This window comes from Rousettus aegyptiacus, unplaced genomic scaffold (assembly GCF_014176215.1).
Source record: "Rousettus aegyptiacus isolate mRouAeg1 unplaced genomic scaffold, mRouAeg1.p scaffold_m13_p_2, whole genome shotgun sequence".
In the NCBI taxonomy this organism is placed as follows: Eukaryota; Metazoa; Chordata; class Mammalia; order Chiroptera; family Pteropodidae; genus Rousettus; species Rousettus aegyptiacus.
The window spans coordinates 48670775-48691236 of NW_023416295.1; the positions used below are offsets into that span (position 1 = coordinate 48670775).

Consider the following 20462-nt stretch of genomic DNA (forward strand, 5'->3'; position numbering starts at 1 on the left):
TTGATGGATTATCAATCAGTGTCTCCTTCGATTTCTCCGGCCTTTTGGCTGGTGCATATAACTACTTATTAGATTGTCCCATTTTGATTTCCCAGGAGCACCTTAAAAGTCAGTATGTTCAAAACCAAATTCATCTTCCTCCCCTAAAACTGTATCCACCTGGCTGTTTAAGTCTGAAACTTGGGTTCTAGCCTGTCTCTTAAGCCCACATCTAATTGAAGAAGTCATAATAATGGCTCCCCCAAAGAAGTCCACATTCTGATGCCTAGAAACTATGAAAATGCTGCCTTCCATAGCAAAGGGACTTTGCTGATATGACTGAGTACCTGGAGATGAGGATTACCTTGAATTATCTGGATAGGCTCAATTTAATGCAAGTCTTATAGAGCAGAAAGGAGAGGCAGAAAGAAAGCAGAAGAGGCAGGAGAAATTCAAAGTGTGAAAGGGATCTATCCACTACTGCTGGAAGATAGGGGAAGGGAGTCAAGGAACACAGTTGGCTTCTGGAAGATGGGAATGAGCCTCAGCTGATACCCAGCAAGGAAATGGAGACCTCAAATCTACAAATGCAAAGAAGTAAATTCTGCTAATAACCCTCAATGAGCCAGGAAACCGATTCACCCCTTGAGCCTCTAGAAAGTAGTGCAGCCCTACTGACACCCTGATTTTAGCCCAGTGAGACACATGTCATATTTCTAACCTATAGAACTGTAGCATAATAAATATATGCTGCTTTACAATGCTAAATTTGTGGCCATCTCTTATGACAGTGATATAAATTTAATACATCAGTCAAAGGCCAAGTCCTATAAATTCAACTTCCTAAATTCCTTTCTCAACACCCATCCCCCTTTTATGTCCTAGTTCAGTCACTCTTTGTCTCATACCCAGACAACTCCAGCAGCCTCTTTATTTAATTCCCTCTCTCTATGCTCATCTCCATCTAATCCATCTTATACTTGGCAGCCAGAATTTCTTTATAACACACAAACCCGATATTTTTATTTCCTTGCTCTCCCCGATTTATCTACCTGGCAAGCTTCTATTCATGCTTCATGTGTATCTTTAGTGCCCAGCACAGCAGCACTTGGAAAATTTTTGCTGAATGACTACATGAATGAATAACACAAACATACATATGTTGTAAGTTAGCCAAGAAATGATGCCAGGACAAAATATGGCTTGGTCCCCAAAGTAGCATAAAATTAGACAAACATGGAATAGCTCCTTTGGATATGAGCAAATTCTGACCAAATTATTCACAGCAACTGGGGTTTGAGGGACAAGGGAGTCCCCTTAGGTGGCAACTTGAGTTAGATTTAACAATATAGAAGCCTCATTTCTCTATTTTTGAAGCCCAAACATACCCAGGTCCCTGAACATATTTTACCAAAATTAACAAATAAATCATAACTTTAAACCTCATTACAGACATTACCTGATGTCAGGACCATTATACACACACACACACACACACACACACACACACACACACACACACAGTGGGTTGGAGATAGAAGAGGATAGGTACCAATAACGATCACACTTTGAGTGCTTACTACCACCAAGCCCCATGCCACATGCTTCACATACAGGTCAATGGGACAACACAGCAATCCTATGAAATAGGAATTATTCTCGTTTCACGGGTAGGGAAATGAGCTTAAGAGAAGAAATTTTCTTAAAAACATCCAACAAAAAGTGTGAGTCAAGTTTTAAATTCTGGTGTTTCTGTTTCCATTGTCCATACACCTCATTGTTTTCTGTGTTTTATTTCATGAAGAGTCCGTTACTTCGGAAGATGAATTAAGAGAATATATATGCAAAAAAATGACAGAAAGCCAATTAGCAAGCAGCACCTCCAGAAGGTGCAAAATAAAATCCTCAAACATTAAAGCACATTCACCAAGAAGATGCTGAGTAAAAGATTTCTCAATGAGGCTGAGTTAATTAAGAAAGACTTCTGGGAAGTTGCGAATTTGAAGGTGGCTCCTAAACAGAGGGGACGTAAGCCAGTTGGGGAGCGAAGGAGGGTGTCAGGGAAGGAAAGAGGAAAGGTAGACAGGACATATAAAGACTGAGGTATAATAATTAATAAATAATCATTAATATACAGTTAAATAAACACCCAGGAGTGTGTTTAAAAGGTATTCTATTTATTTACTCATAAAAGCAATAAAGTAAGACATTTGAGCAAAATGACGCATTCTGAGAGTATTAACCACAGCGACAGAGCTGCCGTCCTGATCGCACTTGGTAGATTTATTAATGAAGCTGAACGGTTAGGTGTGTGTCTGTGTCTCTTCCCCGATTATTTCTACCTAGCCCCAAAGTTGCTTTTCTCCCTAAGTCATGTCTTACCTGTTCAAAGTTAATTTAAATATTTATTTGTAGCACATGATTCCACCATAAGGTAAAAAACTTGCCAATACAGGAACATAGAAAGCAAAAAACAAAATTCCTCTTTACTAACACCCCTAATCTCAGTTTCTTCCCCATATCAGTATGCCCTGTATTCTCTCATACCTTTTTATATACATTTTTAAATATTTTCTATAAATATATACTATACATACTGTTTTATTGTATATAAATATATCATAAATACAACATAAATTTTATAATATATTTGTTTTTATAATATATTTATAGTTAGGGACAGTAGAAATGGGATTACACCCTACACATGAAGTGTCCTGGTACTTATTTTTTCCATTCATTACCATGGCTTAAAGATCATCTCATAGTATCTTTATACATAAATAGTATTCCACAATACTTTAGTTTGTTTAGTCATTCACCCATTGGTGGATATTTAGGCTGTTTTTTTCCACTATTAGAAATAAGGCTGAAATGTTTTATACATGCCACTTGTCATATTTGATTTTAAACTTTTAAAAGGTTTTTTAGGCAGCAAATGTATCTTGTTGGTGAACATTTAGGATCCTACCACGTAACTGCAATGTTGAGAGCGGTAACTGCCTGCCTCATCTTCTCGAGGTGGCCCAGTGTGCAATTTCAGAGCAGAGGAGGAAGCGACCGCCAAATGGCCATGCAGGGTTATGAAGAGTGGCCCTGGGTCACCACTCCATAGAACACACTGTGAAGAGGAAACCTAAGCTGTTCAGCTCCACCTGTGTCAGACCTTGAGCGCTGCTGCTGGGTTCCATTCCGCCACTTGCAAGAATCTGCTACCTGATTGAAGTGGTGGGTATCTTTGGGTAATTACTTTGACATGTGGGTCACAGACCAAGATTTATTCAAATTATACATATGTTACAATTCTGCTAAAGAGGAATCATTTGAAAAATTTAAATAGTTGAAGATATTTCTTTAAAATCAGAAAATAGACATGAAGATGAGACAGAAACCAGAACCACAATGCTATATACTACACCCTCAGAAAACGTAGAAGGTAGGTCCAGATTGGGAAAAACATTCATGCTAAATGCTAAATTCACCCTAAAGGCATCTCCCAATCAGGATCAATCTTTTGAAGTAGGGAAGAGGAGAGGGGGAGGTTTGCAAGAACACTAGATGAAGAGGTGCCTGGAAGGAAGCAAATGTAAGAGAGGAAAAATAATTTTTTCTCTTTACTCTTTTAACATCTCAATTGGAACCTCTGTAACAAAGGACAGACATATTAACAAGAAAAAAGCATACAGATTTATTTAGTGTCAATTTTATATGACATGAGAGGATTCATAAGGAAATAACCCAAAGAAATGGTTAAACCTGAATGTTTTTATGCTAGCTCTGATGAAGAATGGAGAGTCATGTATAGATGCGATAGGATAGAGTATGAACAAAGTGTGATAAACTGTGGAAACTCAGCAAGGCATGTTCATGAAGATTTCTCTCTATCATCATGATCTTTGGAGATAAGGATGCTTCTTTTCTCTGGGTATAGAGAGGGCGCCTCTCACAAAAAGGTTTTATGACCTGCTTCAGGGGAAGGTCAGAAAGTCCTTCCTGCATACACTACTTTCTCAAAATCCTTCAGCTTGAAATAGTCAATATGCCAATGTCCCATATTCATGGGTAGTGTGTCCTGAACTCCATCACAAAAATAAAATGAACCTAAGTCATATCTCAGCCTTAGATCACCACTGTCTAAAAAAGTAGAGTTTTTATGATTAATGCCTATGATAATTTATTCCATAATAACCGAAGAAATTACTAAAAGCAGTGAAAAGCAAAGATTTGCACTTAAATTTCAAGTTTGTTTATTCCTTTGATTCTGATTCTTAATAACCTGATTTGATCCTGTCCCTTAAATAACACCATTTGCAATGTTAAGCTATAATTGTTAAAATGTAAAGTTACCACAGTGAATCACATGGTTCATAATAAACCCATTCTTAACCATCGGTAAAGGACAAGATGTTCACTCCCTCAGGCTTCTTAGCCCAGCAACAATCTGTTTCAAAGGTCATCTCAGAATCTCAACATTACATTATGTTCCCCATGTCAGGTATTATTACCCCAGGCGTATGCTTGAGATAGGGGTAGGGAGGTCTCACAAAGCTTTATTAATCCTTAGCTACTGCACCAACATTTCAAATGTTCACAAAGGCATGAGCCACATTTTTTCATTATCTCTGAAGCACACAGGGGCATCGTTCCCTCCACTGTATTCTCCTAATGCAAACACATAGGACACATAAGTAATTCAGCCACGCGTGCAGAGTACAAGAGAAAGTCAAGGACAATAGAAGGCTATGTCAATAGAGATGATGGAGAGGACGAGTGGTGTGTGGCTCACTGTCAATGTGGTCATTTGCTGATATTCATTTTTCTATTTCCTCCTTCAACAAGAACTCAGCAACACTATCAAATCCAACTGTTAATGTCCAACATGTCACGGAGGTAGACCTTGCCCAAGGGCTGGCTAATGACCCTTTTCCTCAGTGGTCTTTCATGCACAGAGTGGAAGCCACAATCTAGTCTTTCTTACACACAGTTTTAAAGGCACGATTTCTTAATTCATGATTTTAAAGAGATGTGTTTCAAAGAGATCACATTGTTTTCTAAATGTTTTCCTATCATCAGATTCTGAACTGCTTATGTGGGTTCAGTAAAATTGTACTCACCGAAGACGACCATTATGGTGTAACTAAGCATTTTGGAGTTACAGAATCGCTTCCCAATTATGTTAGCATTATGTGTAGTAGCCTGAAAGTCAGAGCCTGTGGTAGGGGGCCAGGGCACAGGCAAAGTTAAATAGCATGTGCTGAACATGCTGTGCTTTCCTAGGGCATCCGTTACTGGCAGTACGTTATTTAAAGTTGCTTTATGTGAAAATCATTGGGGAGTTGGAGAGGGGGAGACAATAAAAAGTAAGACTTCTCCCTGCCTCAGTTCTGAACTAATTGAGGAACAAGTTAAAGTAGTCAGATTGGGTCAAAGTAACACTTTATTACTGATAGAACTGCTCTTGGAGCATGCTGCTTTCATCTTCAGGGAGCAGGCTTTCTAAAACGGAAAGACAGACTTACCTGGCTGGCCTGGCGCCCCGGCCTGGACTACCATAGGCCCCTCACTCAGTGGCAGAGCCTTGGCCACAAAGCTGACTGCAGGCTGAGAATAATCTCCCAGGGCAGGCCTACTCCCAAGAGAAAGGAGAAGGGAAAGAGCTCAGATATGCGTGTTCAGTGACTCCCCAAACTCATCATCTGCATAGTATCACTCTGATCTTCTAGACCAGGGATCCCCAACCCCCAAGCCACAGCCTGATATTGGTCAGTGGCCTGTTAGGAAAAGAGCCACACAACATGAGGTGAGCAGCAGGTAAGCGAGCAAAGCTTCATCTGTATTTGCAGCTGCTCCCCAGTGCTAGCATCACAGCCTCAGCTCCACCTCAGATCATCAGGCATTACATTCTCATAGGAGCAACAACAGTTCCTGGTGCCAAAAAGGTTGGGGGCCGCTGTTGTAGACTCTGTCAATTTCGGTTCAACCAGAAGACAAAAAAAACACAGTGACCTGAACAGGGAAAATCTAATATAAAGAATTATTAACTTGTAATAGGGGATTAGTTACTGAGAAGTAAAGATAACTCTAACAAGTATTGGAAGAGCAGATATTTGGAACAGCGACTATCCTTACCTAAGACAGAATGCCCAAGTAAAAAAATAACTTGGAAGAACCCCTGTCCCCAAACCCAAGGCTGAGACTTAGACCTCATTGGAAAGGCTGTAACTGTTGTTTGCAGGTGGTAAATTTCTCTGGAGTGAGACAAGTCAGGGCTGGCAAACAGGAAACTGTCTTCCTGGGTGCCTTTAAGACTCACTGGGAAGCCACTCAATGAGTGCTAGTAAAACTCTCTGAAGGGTGAGAACCACTGGGTGTTCCCGATGCCACAGGTATCAAAGGACACAGGAACGAGAAGGAAAAAAACACAGTGAAACCAGGAAAAGGGCCCTCCCTCCCGCAGTGGCCTTTCAGTGCCCTCTACTGACAAAATATAACATCTGCCATATGACCAAGGAGAAATATTTCCAGTCCACTCCAATATCACAAAGCAGGGCAAAAAGGGTAGTAGATTAGGAGCTGAAAGGCACTAAATTGACAACTGATGCAGGGAAGAGGTGAATGAGAAAACTGAGAGGCTAGAAGTATTAGAGTGCTTTTCTGTTTTAAAGAAGAAACACCAGCTTTTAAGAAATTTCCATTTCAAGCTTGCAATAGGCAGCTTCCAGTCATTATCAACTAAATGAATGCAGCTTCCTCTGACATTAGGACCACTTGCTAGATACATTTGAGAGGCAATCAAGAGATAACAGAAACCTCCTTCCCCCACTTAAAAAATCTGTTTTGTCATTGTGCATGAAATTTCCTGGCTAAGACTCATTGCTTTCCATCTCAAACGTTCCTTATTGAAATGGGCATGCTCTGGGAAGCATCCTGTTGTAAACCTTTATTGGTCACAATTTTACATAGGATAAATGGTAGGCAAGAATAAAAGCTTAGAAAAAGGGGCCCAGTACAAGAACCAGCAAAGGGACAGGATCATAATCACAGACTTAATCTTTTTGTGGTTTTCCATTTCTAGGGTTCTAACTTTGTGTGAGCTGAAAAAAGTAAAGAGTCAGGCAGTATGACACCTCTTCTTATACTTTCATGTCTCTCTGCCTTTCAAGATTTCTCCCATCATAGAAAAGAAAAAGAAATCAATGAAAATCAATGTGGTTCAAAACCCTTTTGCCAGGATCACGGCCACAAAAGGAGAGCTTCCTTTTCTTCTGGACCCTCTTTCCTACCAACATAGTCATGAGTACCAGGTAGATGGCCAGTAGTAGGCTGAGGGATGTTGATAATGTTTCTTCCCCATATTCTTTCAAGCCCAGTCAGGAACCCACAACTTTCCTTTAAATCAGACCATTTTTCTACAATCTAATATTATTTCTGTGGTCTGAATCCTTAATTTTCTTGAGAGCTTATGTGTGAGCACTGTGCTAATAACTCACTCATTTAATCCCCATATACACTGTGTGAGACAGGTTATACAATTCCTTGTTTTGGAGATAAAGAACCAAGGCTTAGAGAAATTCAGAAGCTGGTAATGCTTTGGCCAGGTTTCCAATGCAGGCAGCCTCATCCCCAAGAGCACAATTGCAACCACTGCACCATCCTCCTTCCCTATTTGGGAATCCCTCTTGGTTAATCAGGCACCACGATATCTTTAGATTCTGCCAGAGCAGTACGTGTCATATTAATGGGGGAATCTGGGTCTAATTTCATAAGCCAGTTGTGCTTCTAATATCCCATCAACTTACGCACAATACTCTTCAGATCACCAAGACATTAGCAAGCAAATTCAAAAAAACATTTTGTTTAGGATGCAGAATGATCAGTAATAGAGAGTATGAACTGAGAATGTTTTCATCTGTTGAGTTTTATGCATTCTCTGTCATTCAGTTCCCTCCAAAGTCACAGCTGGTAAAACCAAATGGGTCATTTTACCACAATCAGACTAACGTCACAGTTCAAGAAGCACCATTTGTCCTCTAAGGCAAAGCCATGCACCTAATTACAACACACTGTTAATAAATTTATAATAGACAAAAAGAAATTGACTGTTATGGATTTTTTTCACTAGCAAAGCAAAACCATTTAAAGGGCAGATTGTGCCTCTATTCCTTCTTCTATTGTTTCAGTAAAGTTAGCAATATATTCTAAACAGGAAAAATCAGGGCAGACCTCAGATGAACAGATTGTATCATCAGATCCTACCACATTGCCTCTAATGGGAGAAATCAGCAGCTGAACATCAACACCTGTCACTATGAGCAGACCCTGGCACACACACCGGGTGGGAAAGGCTGTGCAGATCCTTAGAGCAATCTGAGCCTGGGCCACCGGAGGACTGTACATGCCAATGGCCACAGAAGCAGGCTCTATTTAAAATTAGGCAGATATATTAAATGCCGGGGAAGATATAGCAGCAGTTCCTAAGAAGTCTAGGTGTTAACATGTGTGAGCTCAGAGAAACTGGCCCAGCAGAAGCTGCTGAAATTCATCCACTTTCAAAGGCAAAAGGTACCACACCAGAGCAGCACTTCCTCTCACACTTGGGTGGTTTGAGTCATGTCTCCATAGGGCAGATTATAGCCAATTGTTTTCACCAATCTCAAGATCAATTGCAATCATTGTCTCTGAATTGATTATGTCGCAAGTCCTGGCGGTTTGTGAGGAAGCCCAAGGGAGCAAGCTCACATTTATATTTCTGACATTGTAAGTATGTCTTCTCTTTACGAGGGCTTTGGCTTTTTTTACTTGGTTGCCTAGCAACCTTTTGAAGGGGCAGAAATATGGGAGAGGGATGTTGGAGACACGCTGATGAGTAAATTTGGGTTTATTTTACAGATTCCTTTTAAAAAATCAATTTATTGAGCCTTCCTGGGGTGGGGGTGGGGTGGAGAGGAAGGGCTGTGTTATAGTATCATAGTGCTGCTGCTCTTCTAACAGAAACACGCAATGCCAGCAAGCATATTTAAACAAGCATATTTAGCAAACTAGAGGCAAGGGATGGCTATCACTGGATATTGCCTATTAATAAAGATGATGAATAAGTACAATAACATCAAGTCATCAGAAACACCTATTAAAAACAATACCTATTCCACTGTCCTCTCTCAAGAAGATCTCAGACCATGCCTGAAGAAAGCCTGCAATCTCTTCTATTTCATCCTGGTTGTCAATGACTAGTAAACCCTGCTGCATTCTTGTCTGCCTGGTATTCTTTCTTTCACTAAATTATATTCCCCTATAGAAAGTACCCATTTCATTCAGGTGTTCAAGTTTATTTGCAAAGAACTGAGCAAAGTAGCCTCTCATGATTCTTTTAACTTCCTCTGTGTCTGTGGTTATGTCCTCTATTTTTTTGGAGTTTTAAACTTTTTTCTTCTTTTCATGATTAATTAGTTAATAATTCACCCATTTTATTATTTTTATCCAAAAAGCTTATGATTTATATATTGGTTTTACTGTTTGTTATATTTTGCTTCATCAGTTTCTATTTTAGTAAATACTTTCTTCTACTTCACTGTGGTTTTAAAAGTTTTTTTTAAAATTTCTTTTAATTTATTTACTTTCATTCTTTCTTGATTATTAATATAAATATGTAGGGCTATGACTTTGCCTCTAATCCCTGCTTTAACTATTTCCTATTAATTCTGATATTGCATTTTGATAATTGTATTTTTGTCTTTAAATAAGTTGTCTGTGATGTGTTTAGGCAATCTCCAGCCCGTCACCAAATATACAGCTATACACATCATAGTCAAACTGTTTAAAGATAAAGACAAACTCTTGAAATCAACAAGAGAAAATCAACTGGTAATGCACAGAAGAGCATAAATACAATTAATTTTGGCTAAATGGCAGTGGAATGACAGCAAAAGGGCTGGAAATTATCAATCAAGAATTCTTTATCTACTTTGGGTTTGTTGAGCTTTTTGTTTGTATACACTATTTTTCACAAAATTTGGGATGCTTTCAGCCATTATTTCTTCACATATTTTTTCTGGACCTTTATGTCTCTCACCTCCTTCCTGGACTCCCTTTACATGTACGTTGAAATTTATGATAGTAGTCTACAGATCTTTGAAGCTTTATTCATTTTTCTTCATTTGTTTCTTCTGAGTTCTTTAGTTAATTTCTATTCATCTGTCTTTAGGTTCACTAATTATTTCTTTAACTATCTCACATCTGCTGAGCTCTCTAGTGACTTTTTCATTTTAATTATTATGGTTTTCACAGTCAGTGTGATAGAACAGAGGCAGCCTAATATAGTGGAAAAGCTCTGGAGTGAAGCTTTGTGAATTCAAGCCTATAGACCACCATTTAATAGCTATGTGACTTTAGACAATTTACCTGGCTCCTCTCTACCTTGAAATCACCATCTATAAAATAGGAATACTAACAGTGCCTACCCTATACCATAATTTGAGAATTGAGATATATGTGTACAGTTTCTAGAATAGAGCTTGTCATAAAGTAAGCACCCAACTCTTTGCTATTATTATTTCTGCTGATGTAGGAGTTTGGTCATCACCAGTTGATATGGTCTTGAATTAGTTTTGTACTAATTTGTATGAGATAAGCCCCATTGATGTGACCTTTCAGCCATTCTTCCCAAGTTCTATTATGTTTGTTCCATTGGTATGTTTGGGTTTCTCTACCGTTTTTCTGAATTATGCTATCATTATACCACTAGGGCTAATGCTCAGCCCACTTGGCGAGAATTTTAACACATGACACACAGATTTTTCTGCCTCCCCCTTCTCTGAAAGGCCTGGATCTTGATTTCCATACCTACAGGCTCTAGTTGTAATCAGGCTCCAAATCGCACTAACAACCTAGAATCACAACACTCTACCTATTAAATGATGACCATTGTTTCTACATGGAAGCATGTACTGCTTTCCCACTCCCTATACCCAATCCCTTGTATATGGTTTCTACTTGTGTAAGTTTGTCCAGATGCCTTGAGACAATGGAACTTGATCTCAGGTCACCTATCCCACAGGGTACAGCCCCAAAACCATATCAGCACCCCAAGTTCCAGATTTCCCAGTTCCAGCCCTTCCCATCCTGTTGGTCCATGGTCTTGACCATATCCTTCACTGTAAGAAATGACTTCCTAGTCCTGTTTTGGTACTGACTGCAAAGTATACAGGGCTATAATATTTGGTCAAATCATTGTGTCAGTGGAATGATTAAGAAGGCAGTATTCTGAGACTTTTTAGTTAATGATTGATGTGTCATTAAGACACCTTTGGTGAACCAAGCAGATCAGGGTTTTTAGTCTTATTCGATCAGTCTAAGCAAATTCTAAGCAAAGACAAAGACAAACTGTCCAATGCTCACCCTCTACTCTCCAAACTTGTATGCACCTCATGTTTCCTAATGACAACTGATGGCACTTTACACTTCACAAAGCACTTTCACAAATGAATTTCACACAGTTTTCACAATAACCCCGTGATCTAGGTACATTCACATGACTAATTCCATTTCAAGATACGGAAACAAACTCAGAGTATAAAAGACCTATCCAAGTTTACTCAGCTATTTGGGTGAAGAACTGAGGTTACCACTTTTTCTTGTTTTTAACTCACTGAGTTTTTCAGAGTGTGTTCCATGAATCAATAGGCCCATGAGAAATTCTATGATCAAAAAGTTCAGGAAATGGTTAAGATTTTGTCATGATAAAATCTCTGGAAAACCCTGCAATAAAGAAATTTGGTTAACTTTGTTTTCCACAGCAATTCTCACACTTATCTGACCACAGAACTCCTTTTTTTATGATAGTTGTCAATATGCCATAGAACTTTGGAAAACTCTGTACTACACCAAGCTGCCTCACAAGAAAGGCAGAGAAGGCCAGACTGAGCGAGCTTGGAAGGCTCCTTGGAGCAACAAATTCCTCCGTCTTTCACCAAATATTTCTTCCACCAAGCATGATCTCTTGGCAAGTAGAAAGGGACTGTGGTGATGGGGCAAAGTTGATTATTATTAGGATAAGGATAAGGAACAAATAAAAATGCATAGGTGTACTTGCTATAAAATCAGAAATCTCCCCAAAGTGGCCCTAACTTGGTGTTTTTCAAAAAGGATTTTACAGCACATGTGCATCAGAATCATCCAAAAAAATTGGTAAACATGAAGATATCCAGACAGTATTCAGACCTGATGAGACAAAATCTCTGGGAATGGGGCTTAGAAATCTGTATTTTAAGAAGCTCACTAGGTGACTCTACCACAAGTGGAATTTAAGAAGCATTGACTTAGGCAGTCAACAACAGATGTGAGATACTTTTCCAATTAAATCAAAGTCACAAACCAAAATGAAAATGGCCTAAGATGCATCCAGTGGGGAACTATTTGGTTCCATGGTAAATAACCACATCTCAATGACACTAGCCTTCCTGGGGAAGACTATTCCATGGTCTATCAGATCTCTTCATTAGGGAAATTCCCTGCTATTCCACCTAAGTAGCTTTCCTTAATTTGATCCTATTAATCCCATGCTTTATACAAAGCTGAGTACAGCAGCTATACTCAATAAATAAAAATGCTCTATAAGTGCCACTCTAGGCTCATATTTTCATCCAATTATTCTCAAATAGCCATGTCTCCCTACGAAGTGAGGGTCAACCTAGCTGTCCAAGGCCAGCTTCTTTAAGTCTCAAATCTTGATTTGGATGAGTAGTGCCATTTTAACTCAAGTGTACAGCCACCAGTGGCCCCATTCTTGTAAACAGATGGCATTCTCACAGCTCCTCAGCCACATTACAAAAACTGGAACTCAGAGGGCTGTTCAAGATGGAGGCACTTAAGGAAATTGGAATACGACCATAACTATCAGTTATAAATGTGGTGATTTCCTGGCCTTGAGAAAAGGACCATGAACAGGATAACAGTGGTATCATGACAATCAAATATAATGAGTCAAAGCAGCAGGAGAGATTTGGATTGCACATCAAGAAATACCTACCGACTATCTGGATGGTATCCTCTCTAGGTCATTAAAAAAAAAAAAAAGTAATATAATCTTTTAAGAAGAGTTCCTACCTAGACACAGGTGGGTAGACAAAATTACCTTTCAGATTTTAGAATAAAAATTTTATGAGAATTCAGAAGATGCAGTTAGAGAAGATTGTTCTTGGGAACAACAACAAAAAGCCCTTGGGAAGAGTAAATGATTCTTTAGAGATCATTGAAGAATTTCAACTGAATTTCCTGGAAATACCTTGGTTTCAGAGTAAATGGGAAAGAGTTGAGTGGATTGATACAACTAAAATAATTAACTTTAAATCAAATATGCCCCATCATTTACACACACACACACACACACACACACACACACACACACGTGTGTGTGTGTGCATGAATGTTTGAAGCTTTGAAGGTTATAACACTGGAAATTATAAGTATAAAATACTTGGCAAATCATTTCACCTAAAATATAATAACAATCCACAGTAATCCTCCCTCCTCCCCATCCCAAACAATGCTTTTGAATCATCTCCTAAATAGCCCAGACATCTGTAATTTTAAGGTCACATTTATATTGATATGCCTAGATCCTGGGAGATAAGAAATGTGATCTCTCTGGTATCTGTCAGGACCAGAGTCCCAGTCACAGAGAGAAGCTATTATTGGGAGAGCCAGCAGAATGTGGGCTCTGAAGTCAGACTGGTGGGATCAAATCCTAGTTTCACTGTTTACTCTCTGCATGAGCCTGGGCAATATCTTAACCTTTTTTTATCAAATGTAAAGTGAGATAACAATGATACTTGTATTATTGGCATCATATAAGCATTAAATAAAAACAGTTCATGTAATACATTAAACACAATGTTAAACACCAAGTAAACTTTCAATGCTAAAATTGCCATTATTATTAAGAACTATATGTAAATCATGACTACTTTAATTCTCCAAATTCTTCCTGATATTGCATGATAAATGTATGAGGAATCAATTTTCAAAATCAACCAGGCTCCCAGGAATCATAAATTAAATGCTGCTTCCAATTCCTGAAATACCAGTCTTTTCATAAGCCAAAGAGATGAGGGATTTTGTGTTCTTTATGAATCTTGGGAACCAAAACAATAACAGAATAAAACAGTAAGAAGAACAAGATATGATCTGAAGCAAAATTTGACTGTCCTAAAAGTATCAGTTAGGGCCTTAACCACCCAATACAAATGCCGTACAATTAATGAGCCCCTGCAAGGAATAGCTAATGCTAAATGAAAAAAGATATTGGTGGACCACCCTCTAGGAGCATTAGTGGGGACAGAATTGAATAATGTTAAGTAAGACGACGTTGAGTAACATAGAGCCTTAGTGTGTTCTGTCATGTTCTAATTCCAGAGATTCTCTCCCAGCATAAGAAGATACTTTTCTTCCAACACTTCCCATTCTAGAAGGACTTCCTTTCTCCATCAACTAACCCACATCTTACTCTTCCATTAGGACTTGCCTCTCCTCATAGAAATCCAAAGATATTTAGCTTAAAATACATTTTTCCTTAACTGAACCTTCCTACCTTCCTTTCTTCTTTCTTTCCTTCTTTCCTTCATATCACTTGACTGCCTACAAATAATATATGAAATTCTGTGCTGAGAGCTGATGTTGATATATGTTTGGATATACACTTCCCCTTTCTTAGTGATATTCTCTCTTCTCAACAAGCTAAAGATCCAATGAAAGCTCAAAGACAAAGCAGCAAAATCAAAGGAATTTAGGGATGGGAGAGAATGCATTGACTGGGGTGAGAGGTAAATGGCACCCTAGCCTGTCTACAAGAGTTGATGTCAGGCAGAGCTAAGGGGGAGGGAAGCATACTTCATTGGGAAGACTGCAACCTCAACATTTCCCTCAGAATCTAGCCCTCTGCAGTAAGTTCATGAAAGCTGTTGGTTGAATGAATACATGAATCAATGAAATAGAGCCTACTTCACCCTCATCCAGGAAAACAGGCAAATCAGGTTCTGGTTCAAGGTTATTGAGACATTCTGGCAAGAAATGCTTGGCAGAATCTGGCCACAGTACCAATTTTAAACTGCACATTAAATAAGCATAATAAAAGATGCAAGTTGGGAGGAGAATGTTCAGCAGGATGTTATTTTTCTGGAAAGGCCTGTGAGTGCATGGGGAGCAGGGAAAGGAGGAGGCAGCAGGGAAGGAGCACAGCCCCCTCCTTTCCCTCTTATCCCTTAGGCTTTTGGTTCACTAAAACCCAATTGGACACTTGTTTTCTTTCCTGAGCCAGTAATGAATGGCAGTAATTATCTATGCGGGGCTCTGTGTGAGTCACGAGGCAGTTCTGGCTTCTGTCTCCTTGCAATTTTGAGCAATGTATGTGTGTGTGTGTGTGTGTGTGTGTGTGTGTGTGTGTGTGTGTGTGTTTCACCCACTACTATTGAAGGGTGGAAAATAGATTACAATTACATTCTGGCTGGCTTTTGAAGACTTGATAGACAGCTGGAGAGAAATCTTCCCTGCAGCTGCCAGGATGAGAGGGTGGCCAAGAGGAAGGCATGCAGAGAGGAACAGAGGCCCTGTCAGGAGAGGAGGAAACAATACAAAATGGATTCAGTACATTCTCAAAGGAGTATTTTTAAAAAGACCAGGGTTACTAACTTAAAAACGAATCTCGGGTCCAGGTGGTTGGTTGCATATATGTGGGAAGCAGGTCTCTTTCAGGAATATTTTGAGTGTTTAGATCCAAAGACGCTACCACTGTATCATACAGAAGCAAGATCATACTTGGATTAAGCCTGGTTCTGAGGATGGGGGTGGCCCACAGCTGAGTCGAAGGACTCAGATGCATGTTTCTTCCTCTGCATCTGGAATCACTTTTGTAGGTTACGGCTGAACTTTTTTTCCAAGAGGTTAGATGAAAATGATTTCTATATTTCCTTTTACTCCACCCCAAGTTTTTTTTAAGTCTCTATATGTGGGGGGTAGTGTGGTAGGGAAACTTTATTTACTTACTGTGCACTATAAACTTGCCACTAGGCCATACGTGTTATCTACATATCATACCCTCATTTTACAGAGGAGCAAAGTGATATTTGGGATGTGAAACAACTCAAGGATATTAAGTGTCAGGGTGAGCAACCCAGGAGGTCAACTTCAAAGTGAGTCTTACCCACAGTGCAATAGTGAGCCTTCATCTGGTCACAGGGTTCTGTGGTTCTCTAAAAAATTATCTCCCAGGCTATTGAAACTTATTTCTGAACCTATTATCCATTATCAAGGATTAGTCGACTAGAATGTGAAACACGGGAACAGGCATGTACAGGAGAGAACAAGAAAGGCCCCATGCACTGAGTATAGTTCTGGGAAGAGGGCCTGTGTGGGCTACTTAAAGACAAGGGCAGGAGCTGCATGAGGAGTAAAGGGGACGATCACAACATGGAAGGTCTTCGGAAAGAATGGCTAAGCTGCGCTGCAAAGACAAACTCAATCTACTTCCCAGTTTGCTTTAAAACAGTCCCGACTCTGGGTTGTTTTTGAAGTTCCATACACATCCATCTTAGCCCACACCAGCAATTCTATCCCTACGGCTTGAAGACTTTTTTAAAGGGTGGGCAAGGGCACATTGGTTGTGCAGCATGTGTGTCCACCATGACCTCATTTCCACAATGTCATTGCAGTGTAGGGGGGAGGGGCTGTTGAATACATGAAGGCCATAGGTATATATTTAGATGGAACTTGTTCAGTGAGTCAGACAGCCTCAGACAAACCTAGGTGTCAGGAAATGGAGGTTTAAGGGTTATCATACATTCCCCAGACTACTTGAGATCTGACAAGTCATTTTTAATCTTCTTGGGGTATTTCCTAACAGAATTACACTTTAGCCTCCTACTCACAAAAATAAATAAGAAAATGATTAAAACAAAAATAAAAAAGACCCTGCTTTGGAGTAGCTGATCCACGTCTAACCTTTTTCCCGACACATGGAAGTGTATGCAGATTACAGGTTGCAGGCCTAACGGCAGGTGTGAGGTTTCGTTTAGTGCCTGACAAAAAACTATTTATTCTTGTTTTGTTTCTTGTTTTATTTGGAGAAGGACCGATTGATCTGGATCACTAAAAACTGTGGATAAGGTGGAAGGACTGGAAAGACAAATACGTCTCTTCATTTGCTCATGGTCACCAGCCAGGCTAAATACAATGTGTCTATGGTATTTGATCCAAACATTCCTGGTATAAAAATGGAATGTCAAAAGAAGAGAGACAGATCAAATTAGGCATTGAGGATGCAGAAGTACAGTAAAGGATTTTATGTTTAATTTACCAGATGTTACATAATACTTACTTCTATTACAATCAAAGAACTACAAATTTAGAAAGCAAAAATGCCAATTACTGGGAGTAGGGGAGGGAGACAATGCTAATATGTTTATTACTCTTCTCTAAAGTAGATAGATACCCAGTTGTCTAAGTACTGCAATTCCATAATGGTTAAGAAAATAACACTGTGGTATCATCAGAAATGAAATATAGGTAGCTCTTTTACATGTAACTTGCTTACATTTGCAGGTATGTGTGTCTGAAATCCCTACTCTACATAAGGCACTGGGGAACTCACCAGCTTTAAGTGCAAGTAGAACCCAGATAACAACTATGAGTAAACGTGCCCCCAAACTGCAGGTAGGTGTGATTTCCCTGACTAACAGATGAACGTGATTTCAACAGGCCTCTAAACTTTCAGGGAAGGTGGTTAGCAGAGTGGTCAGCATGGACCAAGTAAAATATTCAGAAAAGTCCCCTTTATCTTTAGTTAACTGCGAAATAAACATTTCTACTCCTCCCCACCATTCATCCTATGTAAGATTTGCTTTGGTGGCATTTTGCCTATTGGTTTAGATCAAACTTGGATAACAATGTAAAAACTGGTTTACTAACCACCAGCAGCAATTCTCTTGTCAGTGGGGTTGGAACCCTTCCCTAGGTATGAGATGACATTACCCACATATGATCAGGGATTTCTTTGTTCAGTACTACATAGGCACAGTAAGCTCCTGCTGAAAGCCAAGGGCCATATTAAATATTAGAAGTACTATCCTCAGACTCTAATTGCTTACGGATTAATCACAGATAAATAAATGGACTATTACAAATGTTGTCTCGGAGTCCCAGAAGGATGGGTCTGAGAAGAATGCTGTGCCAGATTTTGGCCCCCTGCTATCACTTCATCCTATCCCATACCAATCTTAGAGTCATTCACATCATGAAATCACAACAAACCCTAACTACTTCCTGGAAACATTTGTGACTGTGAAAAAAGATGAACACCTGAAGAAATGTGCATCTTCTTAAGACCCTTGGCTATGCAAGTAGTGGAAAAGATAGAGAAGAGGGAATGCAAAAGAATAAGACATTCTAAACCACATGAAAAAAAAAAAAATAAGCTTGTGCCAAAACAATATAAAAGAATAAAAATGACATTAGAGGACTTACACTTCCAGACTTCAAAACTTACTACAAAGCAATGGTAATCAAAACAGTATGGTATTGACTTGAGGACAGGTATATAGATAAATGGAATAAAATTGAGAGTCCAGAAATAAACCCATATGTTTTTGCCTGATTGATTTTTCTATAAGAGTGCCAACGCCACTCAATGAGGAAAGAACAATCTTTTCAATAAATGATGCTGGGACAACTGGAAATCCTCAAATGAAAGAATAAAGTTGGACCTATACCTTATATCACATCAAAAATGAACTCAAACGAATGAACAATCTAAATATGAGAGCTAAAACCATAAAACTCTTAGAAGAAAAGATAGGAGTAAATCTCCATAAGCTTGGGTTTGGCAATGGATTCTTAGATATGACTACAAGCACAAGCAATGGAAGAAGAAATAGGTAAATGGACCATCAAAATTTAAAAACTTTTGTATTTGAAAGGACATTATCAAAAAAATAAAAGGACAACCCACACAACAGGAAAAAATATTTGCAAATCGGTATCCAATAAAATCTAGTATTCAGAATATATTAAAAATACTCTTATAACTCAATAATGAAAAGACAAACCATTAAGTTAAAAATGAGCAAAGGATTTGAATAGATATTTCCCCAAAGAAAATATACAAATGCCAAGAACCACATGAAAATGTGATCAACATTATTAGTCATTTGGGAAGTTCAAGTCAAAATCACATTCAGGTACCACTTCATACCCACTAGAATGTCTATTCTTTTTTTAAAAAATGGAAAATAACAAGTGTTGGAGAGTATGTAGAGAAACTGGAACCTTTATACATTGCTGGTGAGAATGTGAAATGGCTCAGCTGCTATAAAAAATAGTTTGGTCATTCCTCAAAAATTTAAATATAGAATTACATTTGACCCAGCAATTCTACTCTTAGATATTTAACCAAAAAGAACTAAAAACAGGTACTCAAATAAATGCATGTTCATAGCAGCACTATTTGCAATAGTTAAAAGGTGGAAACAGCTCAAACGTCCATCAACAGATGAATGGATAAACAAACTGTGGTATATAAATACAACAAAATATTATTCAGCCATAAAAAGGATTGAAGTACTGATACAAGCTACGATGTAGATGAACCTCAAAAATATTATGCTAAGTGAAAGAAGCCAGAATAGTTAAATCCACAGAGATATAATACAAATTAGTCATTGTCAGGGGCTGGGGGAGTAGGGGGAAAAGGAAGTAACTGCTTAATGGATATTGGGCTTCCTTTGGGGTGATTAAAATATTTTGGAACATGATAGAATAGGTGGTTGCATAGCATTTTGAATATACTAAATGTCACTGAATTGTTCACTTTAAAATGATAAGTTTTATAGTGTATAAATTTCACCAAAAAAAAAAATAATACAATAACTTCAAATAGAAAAAAAAAAAGATATCTACAGAAAGTTCATTCATTTGTTCCACAATTGGGAAAAGTCCAATGGGAAAACACTTTTATGTATCAGGCACTGTGCTGGGGGTAAAATGGTGAGTATACATGTGCCTGTTTAGTGGCAAAGACAGACCTTAGTCAAATAATCACTGTCATGAAGCATAAGCACCATGAATGAAAGAGATATGGATCTAGTCTGAGAGAATCAGGCAAGGCCTCCATAAAGATATCAAGAATGAGCTGAGATAGAAAAGATAAGTTAGGTTTAATAAGTGAGAAAGGAGGGTTCAGGGCAGTGTGGAGAGAATCCAAAGGAAGCACATACAAAGGTCCTGTGGTAGGTCAGAGGCAAAAAGAAAGCCACTATAAATATTTATTGAGTACTTACTATGTCTTTGGCATTTGAAGGGTTTAGCAATAATAGTTTTGACAGTTTGCAAGCCACCCACAGGTATATTACATACAGTAATTTAAAATTTTTGCAGAGACACTAATTCAAATTGTGAGGCTATGTGAGTGGCCTTAACCAACTTTGTTATTTTCACTATTG

At 38.7% G+C, this 20462-nt stretch overlaps 1 protein-coding gene across 4 annotated transcripts in view; it reads right to left on the reverse strand.

Moving 5' to 3' along the window:
- MYO3B (myosin IIIB) overlaps window positions 1-20462 on the reverse strand; it is a 338343-nt gene that overhangs the window by 238129 nt on the left and 79752 nt on the right. The gene's annotated exons all lie outside the window — the stretch shown is intronic.